Below are 10,461 nucleotides of genomic sequence, written 5' to 3' on the forward strand. Positions count from 1 at the left end.
ACTCTCCGAATTTAACCTTTTCTCCTCCAAGTCAGTTTCTTAATGAGCTGGAGGTACAGTCTCCCTAAATAAACCACTAAATTAAAACAAAACATTTGGGGGAGGAGGGGACAACAAAAAAACCTACTGCTTAAAATTAAAAAAACATAATTTTCTAGAGCAATTACTCCCAAACTCTGAGGGGAGTGGGCAGGTGAATATGAAGCCTATTGGAATGATATCTTAAGAGAAGATAAAAATAGCATCCCTCCAAGAGTCTCAATTCTGGGAAACAGGTGCGTGGCTCAAGTGATGTCCAAGAGAAAAACCAAATGAAAATAAAACTCTGACAGGCAGAAACAATAGGGCCAATGCCAATAAGATTTTCTGTATTTATTTTGTAAACACAGTGAGGGAGAAGATACTTCCTTCGCAATTCTAGATGTTATGCAGGATGCCTGAAAGATGCGAACAAATACAAAACATTCATAAATTTTGCTATTCTAAAAGAAATAAATGTATGAAAGTGGATTAAACTTATTCACGCTATAAAATGGAGATCACGCACCAGAAATAAGACCCTTCAAGTAAGAAACGAGTTCAAAAGGAGTTTCATCAACACCACATTAATACTCAATGATGGAAGGAGCTTTTTAATATAGGCATTTGAAAAAGGATCAAGCCCTGAATGAATCTGACAATAAAGATCTACAGAAACACTTATCTACTAGTGCACAATAGGCTGACATACCTGTCAAATAAATTTGGATAGACTCGGTTGAAGAATGTGACAAGAAATATTTATGCAATACAAGTTTGGAAGTTAATGGGGGTTGGTCTGCACCACACCACAAACTTTTTCCAGTTGCTGTTTTAAGTCCTTCTGGAAGATGACTTTCACAAAGGCAGTAAGAATCAGCCAACTCCTCAGAGACATCAAACTTAGATGTCTTAGCAGCTTCTGTAAAAATTGGGAGAATGCTGAATCCTGCCCGGAAGGTTGTTATCCAGTTGCTTTTCTGCCTTGGTTTACATTTAGCATCAGAGGAATCCTCTGGCACTTATGACTCCATCTAGTTATATTTTTCCTCCTGAACCTCAACTTACACCACACAAGCATCTGAAATTGTCTACTCAATGGAAGGACCTGGAACATCACAAAGGCTTCATCAAGTTCTAGCAGTCATTGTGCCGGAATCCCAACATAAGAGGCACAAAGGGGCTGGCATCAAAGCCGGAGCTTTATGTGCCAAAGAGGAAACTCCACAGGAGCAGGTATCAACTTTCATATAAAAAGGATTCAAACTGCTCTGAGAGCTCCAGACAAGTGAAGGACAAGAGGAATGCCTCAAAGCTGTTACTGGAAAAATGTCAGCCTTGTAGCATATAGTAATATCATGAATCACTGTTTTATCCCCCAAGGTGGGAATACACATCAGCAGTAACTCCAGAAGCAGAGCTGACTGGATTACAGGAATATGACTGCAGTGTGTCAGAAGAAAGTAGTGGTTTCTCTCTCAACACCCCCTACCTCAATCTCTTGTGTCAAGGATCCACCTCATCAGGTACATGAGAACTCAGCATCAAAGATTTCAACATTGAGACCTGAAGTCTCAAAGTTCTGGCATATACTGTCCTGGTCTACACTGTGGGGGGATCAATCTAAGTTACGCAACTTCAGCTACTTGAATAACGTAGCTGAAGTCAACGTACTTAGGTCAATGTACTTAAACTGACTTATCATGGTGTCTTCACCGCGGTGAGTCAACTGCTGCCACTCCTCTGTCGACTCCGCCTGCACCACTCGCAGCGTTAGAGTACAGGAGTCGACGGGAGAGCGCTCGGGGGGGTCGATTTATCGCATCTAGAGTAGACACAATAAATCTATCCCCGCTGGATCGATCTCTGCCCGCCGATCCAGTGGGTAGTGAAGACATACCCTTATCAGAGTGGCAGTACAGGGCTTTTTGTTGGTGAACCTACTTTCAAGGACATATCAGGAGGAAGCTAGGTTTGTGTTGATGCAGATGGTACAAACACACTGTACTCAGCAGCTTCCCTTTTGAAGCAGTCTAGGATGACTTTGTGCCAGACTTTGGGGCGTTTCCCTAGGATGCCTTGAAAAGAAGATGTTCTCCATGTTTCCTCATTACCAAAGTGCCAAATGCTTGCACACTGGACACCTCTGTACTTGCTTGTTAAACTGTAAATGCAGCACAGCAGACATACTCATTCACTACTGATCTGGTTCTACCATTCAGATAGCCTTTGAAGCCGCTAAAGTGTCTCAACAGTCATCTTTCTGCCTTAATAGTTGAGGAAACTGAGTAAAAACAATACAAACAAATACCAAAACCACTTGCGCCAACTGGTGCTTAAGTACTTACCCATAAGCACTGATGTGATAAAGCCAACCATGGAAACATCAACAATACAGACACCTGAGTGCAAAACATCTTGGAAAAACTTGGCATCAAAATACTCTGAACTAACCATGGAGACAGGCAACGAAGTGCTCAAAAACAGGCACTGAAGCACAAAGACAAGAACTGAAGTGCTGAAAACTGGTCATAGAAGCACTGAAATATGGGTGCCGACCAAAACCACACTGAAGCATTGAGGCAAACTACCAAACAATATATTTCTAATCTGGACTGGACAACAGAGACATTGGAAAGAATACCCATAAGGCAAGCAAAGTAGTCCAGAGAGAAGAGCCATGACTGAAGACAGAGTCAAAAAGAAGCGAGAGGGAAGTTCCAAGGGCAGCAGTTAAGGTCAGATATTGATATGTAAATGTAAGTAAAGGACTGGAAAATTCTGCCTTTAGAGACCAAAAATCATTACCAGTCTGTTGAGAGTCACTTCACTAGGAAGCCAACACTCAGAAGTGAAAATACTGGTTGGCTGAAGCATTACCGAATTGACTTCATCTTCCGCAACCAGAACCTCCTGATTATTCTGCCACTCCCATAGGCCCCGTTTGCCACTGCTTGCAAGCTTTAGGGAAGGTCTCTGCTACTGGTAGCAGTGCTAACTAGCAACAAAGTGAAATTGACATGATCATTGGCAGTTTCACAGCTATCCCGGACAGGAGCAAAACTGACCAGGATCTTGATAGCCTCACTTTGCTACTATGGACTGGGGTATTATAAACATCCGTCAGCAGACACGTTGGCGAGTAACGGTTCTCTATCTTAAGTTCTAAAAATCTACTTCTTCAACGAAGTCTTCATAAATTGATGGCTTTAGCACCTACCATCCTACCCACCATGTGGTAGGGAAGTTCCCTATTTGCCATAGTAGATTTGTCACTCATTTTAGCCCCACCCATTCCACCAATAGGGAAATTGATGCCTCAAGGCCACCATCACCTTCTGCACTAAAATAGTATTTCAAGGAAACAGACAAACTGCCAGCTATCAGTATTCTGAGTAGGGAAGAAGGGCCCATTACCACAGTATCTGAGCACCTCGCAGCCTTTAGTGTGCATCCTCACAACACCTCTGTGAAGTACATACAATTATCCACGCTTTACAGAGAGGGAACACAGACACAGAAAGACAAAGGGGAGTCATACCAGGTCACGCAGGGAAGTCTGTGGCAGAGCAGGAAATTAAACCCAGGTCCCCAGACTCCCAGGCTACCACTGTAACCACTCGACCGACCACACTGAGAAATATTAATTTTAAGGCACAGAGGGATGAAGGATTTTGCAGTTGCAGTGAAATACTGTCAACCTCACTGGGTAACCTCCCTTCCTCCATGTGGTCTGTGAGGACCAGGGGCATACCTGCCCTGGCGTGGGGTCCTTGGCAGCACTAGTAGGCGGGGGCACAGCACCCTGTTGCAGAAATGGACAGGAACGGGAGACCAGCCCTCCTGAAGCCATCACCTGCAACAGCAGCTGGGCTCGTGCCCTGCAGGTGCCTCCCCAACCCCTGCCCCAGCTGTGGGAGAGGGAGGGGGCCAGTGAGCCGGGGTACCTCACACCCCCTTCAGGCTCAGCCAGGCTGCTCAGGGAGCTGTTGAGCTCCCCCACTGAAGCGCCTGGCAAACTGAACTCAGCAGAGCCAACCCAAGGGGCGAACAGGTTCCCAGCCAAGAGGCAGGGACTGGCCCCACCCACCCGCCTGCCTAAGAAACGACCCTCCCCCCACACCTTCGGAGCCGCTGAAACCGCTGGTATTTAGAACGTTCCGAACGTTCCATTACCTGTCGCCGAAGGTGATTCACTCCAAATGCCCTCCTCCCCCACCCCCGCTTCCCCTCTCCTGGGCCGGGCAGACGCGTCTACCTGCGTGCGTACGTACGTACGTCACTACTCAGTACAGCTGCCCCAGGTGACGCAACTGCTGCGGTGGCCACCTTCCCGGGAAACGCCACCCTTCCCGCTCACGCGGGCGACCCGCTCTCACCCTTAGGCACGCACACGGACAGCAGCCTCTCACCCGGATGTGGCTTTCACGTTGCTCCGCCTCCTGCCGGTCACGCGACGTTGGGAGCCAGGCTCGGGGGTCCCGCGCGCGTTCGGAGCCGGTTGGAGCTGGCGGGCAGTACCTGGAGCGCGCGGATAGCCCCTCCCCCCCCCGTTTCCCCAGGCGCCGCCGCCGCCTGCTAATGACTGGCAGCCGCTGCCTGCGGGGCCCGCGAAGGCGGGGTTGAGTCGACGCCTCGGCGCCTCCGAGGGGGCTGCCCACGAGGTCGGTGGGATGCGGGCGCTGGGGTGGGGCTCGCGCCACTTGTGTCACCTGGGTCCCCCCCCGCAGCCGTGGTAGCGCGAGACACGCCGCCTCCCTGCCGGGCAGCGCGCTGAGCCCCGGCGCAACGCTGCGGGCCCCGCTAAAGCAGGGGACTAGCGGGAGGTGACGGGGATGAACACCCCTGTCACGTCCCTTCACCCCCAGCCCGCGCTGTGCTGGCCAGCAGCGGGGCTGGCCGGGTGTGGGACACGGGACAGTTGTAGTGGGTACCTGGGAACATCTGTCATGGCGGCGTGAGTAAAGTGAAATGGGGGAGCAACGATGCACCCAGCTTCTCTTGCGGGGCCTGGTTCTGAAGTGCAGGGGGCCACTGGCTGGGGATACAACAAGGGCTGGGGCTTCAGGTGGGAGTCAACGTTGTCCATATTGCTGCCTCTCCTGAGCGCGGCCAAGCAGCACTCTTGGCAGGAAGCCTGTAGGCAGTTGCAGGAAAGGGGTCAAGGAGCCAACAGATGTTGGGGACCAACCCACCCTGGAAAAGGGATGATCTAAAGACTCATGCCAATGTAGTTTACATAGTGGCTGTGAGGAGCGGAGATGCCCTCGCGGTAAGCGAGGCATAGCTATAGCTCCATTAACTTCTTACTGTTTTATCCATTTAAATTGTTGTTTTCTTTCATTATGTTACATTTACTTTAATAAATTATGGCATCTGACAATAAATAAATAAAAATGTATAAATCTCACTTTAGCTGTACCACATTTTTTTAAGCATTATTCATTTTTCCATGAGATAGTTACCACTCCCTGCCACAGTGAACCATCCCAGAATACCCCCAACCAGTACCTTAGGGTTCTCCCCTTGAAATTAACCCAGTACTGCATCCCTCAAATAACTCCCACTTCTCCATCCCCCTCAGTTACACAAATCCCATGGGACATCCTAGCTGTGCCCAACCCCAAGGAGCTTCCTTTTCCAGCCCCCCCTCTTTACCCTCTAGCCCCCCTCTATAGCCCAAAGGATCCCCCATCTGTCCTGATGTATTTCACCCCCAAAGCCCTCGTTAGCCCCAGAGACCCCTTCCTTCCTTAAATATTCCACCTCTCCCACTGAACCCTACTGCTCTCGCCCTCACATTAGTCCCAGAGACCTCTCCCTTATTGCACCAAACTAACAAAAACGCCTATTTTAAAATGCTGTTTTGTGTGTTTCTAATTTAATTCCAATTTCTGTCCAAATACATTTGGACACAAATCACAAGTAGAAAATTGATCTAGCAAATAAGAAATGACTTTGTTTGAGCTCACCAAGAAGCAAAGCATCTCATACGGCAAGCTCCTTGTTAATTAATTGAAATTCATCTCAAAATGGCCACTTGTGCTTTTACCCTCCACAACAAAAATAAACAGTTCATATCACACACTTTAACTGAAGGTGAAATGGGATTGTTAGGCTCTGACCCAGAGCTGAGCATTTGTGGTTGAGACAAGGGAGAAACTCTCCTTCCCCAGCTTCACCCAGCACTCCCCTTTAGAAGAAGCAAGCAATTCTTCTTATCATATGACTAGAAGGGACCCTGAGAGGTCTTCTAATTCAGTACCCTACACTCAAGGCAGGACTAAGTATTATCTAGACTATCCCTGACAGGTGTTTGTCTAATCTGCTTTTAAAAATCTCCTATGACAGAGAGTCCACAACCTCCTTGGGCAATTTATTCCAGTGCTTAACTGCCCTGGCAATTAGGAAGTTTTTCCTAATGTCCAACCTAAACTGCCCTTGCTGCAATTTAGGACAATTGCTTCTCGTCCTAGCCTCAGAGGTTAAAGAGAACATTTTTTTGAAACAACCTTTTACATACTTGAAAACTGTTATCAAGTCCCCCCTCAGTCTTCTCTTCTCCAGACTTATGAGGGTGCTGTCCCTGCTTAGCAGATTGTCATGCACCACTCAGTGCTCACTGAAACCCTCAGCACCCAGTCAAATTGCTAGTAAAAGTGGCAAGTAGCAGATGAGTTCTCAGAGGTGCCATTACTATCCCTGACCGCTTTGTAGTCAATTTTAAACCATTTGACTTGCTCTCTGCTCTGATAAGCAGTCTGGAAGATCCTCAGCATCTCAGTTTTATTTAAAATGTCTTTGTACACATGATCATTTCTTGCACCCTTACAGAAGTTGGATGTCTTGCTCACCTTGCACCAGATATTTATCAAAATTCAGTTATGTTCCTTTGGCCAGCTACCAGAATGCTTGATGCAAAGGTTCTTCCTATCGGTGGCCATAGCTGACACGGAATGTTAAATATGCTTCCACATGAGCAGTCAATGTGGAAAGCAAATGCTAGGCAGTGGCATTTGAGCTGTATTTGAAAACAGTGGGGTTGCATCTGGTTTCTGAGAATTGATTGGGAAGTTTTGTGGTAGAGGGGCTGAGAAACGCATGCCTAAGGGATTTTGGGGTAGTGTTGGCGGAATCTCCAGATACAAGTCTGGGGACCCAGGCTTGAGCCACATGCATACTGCAAAATGACAGGGCTTGACCCGAGTCCCAGGGGACTCGGCTCACCTGCATCCCAGTTGGGTCCTAGAACCCAATTCCTGAGGGCTTGTTAACCCAAGTCATATTTGTGCATAGATGGTAGAGCGTGTTGGGTTCAAACCTGAGTCTGAGTCCAAATTTACAGTGTAGTGCAGATGTACCCTGGATGCCTTCTCTAGGCAGTGCTTGGAGGTCAAAATTCACTGCCCCTCTTCCCAAATGACACTTCTTTCAGTTGGGTGTGTCAGGGTTGCAATGCCTTCTAAGCAAGAACAGCCTAGTACATCCTGTCACAGAATCACTCACAATTTTCTAATCTTAATAAATGTACGTTAAGCTCTATAATTGCTTAAAACATTGTGTACAAGTCTATCCTTCTAGAAATCCAAAAGTACCAAGTTCAGTGTAAAGACTGTGTTTAGTTGCAGTTCACCGTGTTTTAATGTTTACCAGCCAATGAGTATTAACTGTTCTTTAGAAAACTAACTGAAGTACAAATGCAAAACAAAATTAAAATCTATGATTTAAATCAAGCCATCCCACTTACAGAACCGTTCACTCCTGGGTGACCAGTTCAACTCTGGCCCAGAATGGTAATAAGCAAAAATAGTTATTAGATAACGGTTGTGATGTGGCCTCGGAAGTGAGCTGTATTTTCTGTCTATAAGTACTTTCCAACATTGAGACCTTGAGGTGGTCCCTTCCAGGTCAGCACAGTAACACCTGTTACTGTGTTCACCCCTTGCACACTATTGTAATAAACTTTTTTACAAAGTATGCCTTGTGAGGTATTATTTGAAAACTCATAATTAGCTGATCATTATTGTCCTGGTAAAACACGTGTGCCAGCATTGTGTGTTAAGTATAAGATTCCAATGTATGGTGTTATTAAGATGTATTCCAAGTCTGGGGAGTTGCCAGACCACTTCCTTGGAGAAAAAGGGCAAACTGAAGCCTCCGTCAGGTGTAAACAAGTTCAAATGAGCCATCACCTGCTAAGTGGCTATTCATTCAGCAAAAAAGGGACAGAAGCAAAAAAAAAAAATCTACATTTTAGCAAGGAAACAGCACAGGGTTCCCATCCACACAGTCTGCCTGTCACCATGTTGCCTGTCTGAAGAGGGTTCTCAAAGGAGGAAAACGACCATAAAAAGGAAGGGCAGATACCCCAAATATTCTCTTCTTTTCTTTCTCTTTATGGCATTCACAACACCTGCCAAAAGAAGCAGTGTTGGACTGGGAGAGGGAGTCTCACTGAAAGAAGTTCAGCCAGTAATAGTGCTAAAAAATGTGGTGAGAGAAACTTTGCTTTGAAGCTACTCTAGTTGGTTAAGTTGGGCATTAGTTGCATTTTACTTTTATTTTTCTTGTAACCAATTCTGACTTGTATGCCTCGTTACCTGTGTTCACTTAAAATCTGTGTAGTTAATAAACTTGTTTCATTGTTTTATCTAATCCAGTGTGTTTGAATTGAAGTGTTTGGGAAACTCCATTTTGGATCAGCAAGGGTTGCATATCATTTTTATTCATAAAACGACAAACTTTATATAACCATGTATTGTGCATGGAAGGGCTGGGCAGTACAAGATACACATTTCTGGGGGAAAATCTGGGACTGGGAGTGTTGGGGTGACCCTGCAGCATAATTCAAGAATGGCTGGCTATAGCACTTTCACAATATAGCTGAGAGTGACTGCACACTGCAGGCTATGAGTGAGCAGATCAGGAGTGGTGGCTACAGCAGCAAAGCAGTGAATAGGCATCCAGGTTAGAGGGCAGGGAGATACAACTAATTCATAAATCTGGATCTTACCCTGGGTGTGTCACAGGTAAACTCTAGGTAAACTGAAGAAGACATTCATTAGGGCTGTCGAGCTGGCCTCTTTGTAAGGATCAAAAATTCACTTTAAAAAGTGTTTGGGTTAATGTCGGAAACTATATTTTTCAGGGGTATTAAATGTAAAGTTCTATTACTGGCTGATAAGCAGTAATGTTTCAGGTTAGTACAGTAAACTTAAAAGTATAAAGTGTTTTGAGTTTTGCATCTTTACAAATGTGTTATTTTATTTCTTTAGGGGTTACCATGTTATTTTTGCTGATGGAATAAACAAGTTCAAAATTTTATATTTTTCATATCTGAAAACTTTGCAGAACTCTGTTTCTTTAATCTATTTGTATCATTTTGAAGATCTGCAAAAAAAAAAAAAAAAAGTCCTGCTCATTACAATTTAAAAACACTTTCCAGACTGTCCAAGACCTAAATGAAAAGTTTATTGTGAAGTTTCAGAGTAGCAGCCGTGTTAGTCTCTAAGGTGCCACAGGTACTCCTTTTCTTTTTATTGTGAAGATGTTTTAGGCTGTATGTTATGGGAAAGGGGCTATGTCAGAACTTGGTACAGCAGAGAATAATGCAATCGTTTTTGTTTTATATATTACATCATTATCGGAGCTAGAAATATTCCATTCATGTTGCTTATGAAATTTTGTGTGTGTCAATCCTTGTTGAATATTGAGAACATAAACAATTTACACATGCAAATAAAAGCCAGCGTATAATTCTTCTGTATTCCGAATGTAAAGAGAGTTAACACCAGGGATGAATACCTGACAGAAGTAGACATAGGTGCTGGAACTAGGGGTGCTGAGCGTGGTGCCGCACTCTCTGGCTTGAAGTGGTTTCCATTATTTGCAGGGTTTACAGCTTGATTAAATGTCTCTCAGCACCCCCACTATAAAAATTGTTGCAGCATCTCTGGAAGTAGATGAAAATATTTGATAGGTAGTTTTAGATAGACTAAGACCATGGTAATTAATGGAGTGTCATGAAAGATTACATTCTAAATAGTCACTTTATATTGACTAATGTAGACTGTACAAAGAAATCAAAGACATGCAAATTCATTCTATGTACATTAAACTATGATAGATTAACCTAGAAAACAACTTCATAAACCATGCAATCCATATTTCTTTAACTTGAAGTGCCCCCAAATCCCTTCTTAGATACAATATTTAGCAACCATCCTCTTTAGAAATTGAAGATATTTTTTGTATATCTACATAGTGAAGAGAAGGATTGTCTCACTCCAGCAACCAAAAGCTGTTAACTTAAATCTAATACTTCACCATTTCATGAATGACCCTGAGAGCCTGGCTGGGCAGAAAGTTTCAGTTTCGACATCAATCCTTCAAAATTTAGATTTTAGTAATACAAACCTTTACTTCTGATTAAGTCAAGTAAAA

At 44.7% G+C, this 10,461-nt stretch overlaps 1 protein-coding gene across 8 annotated transcripts in view; it reads right to left on the reverse strand.

The window, feature by feature from the left end:
• Window positions 1-4,453, reverse strand: part of CCDC91 (coiled-coil domain containing 91) — a 330,423-nt gene extending 325,970 nt beyond the window's left edge. Inside the window, exon 1 of one of the 8 annotated variants that reach the window (XM_084622318.1) lies at window positions 4,431-4,453. The gene's annotated coding sequence lies outside the window, so the exon portion shown is untranslated. The other 7 variants (XM_084622313.1, XM_084622311.1, XM_084622314.1 and 4 more) reach the window with 7 other exon arrangements.
• Between the last annotated feature and the right edge of the window lie 6,008 nt (window positions 4,454-10,461).

This window comes from Lepidochelys olivacea (assembly GCF_965140295.1).
Source record: "Lepidochelys olivacea isolate rLepOli2 genome assembly, chromosome: 1".
NCBI classification, from domain to species: domain Eukaryota; kingdom Metazoa; phylum Chordata; order Testudines; family Cheloniidae; genus Lepidochelys; species Lepidochelys olivacea.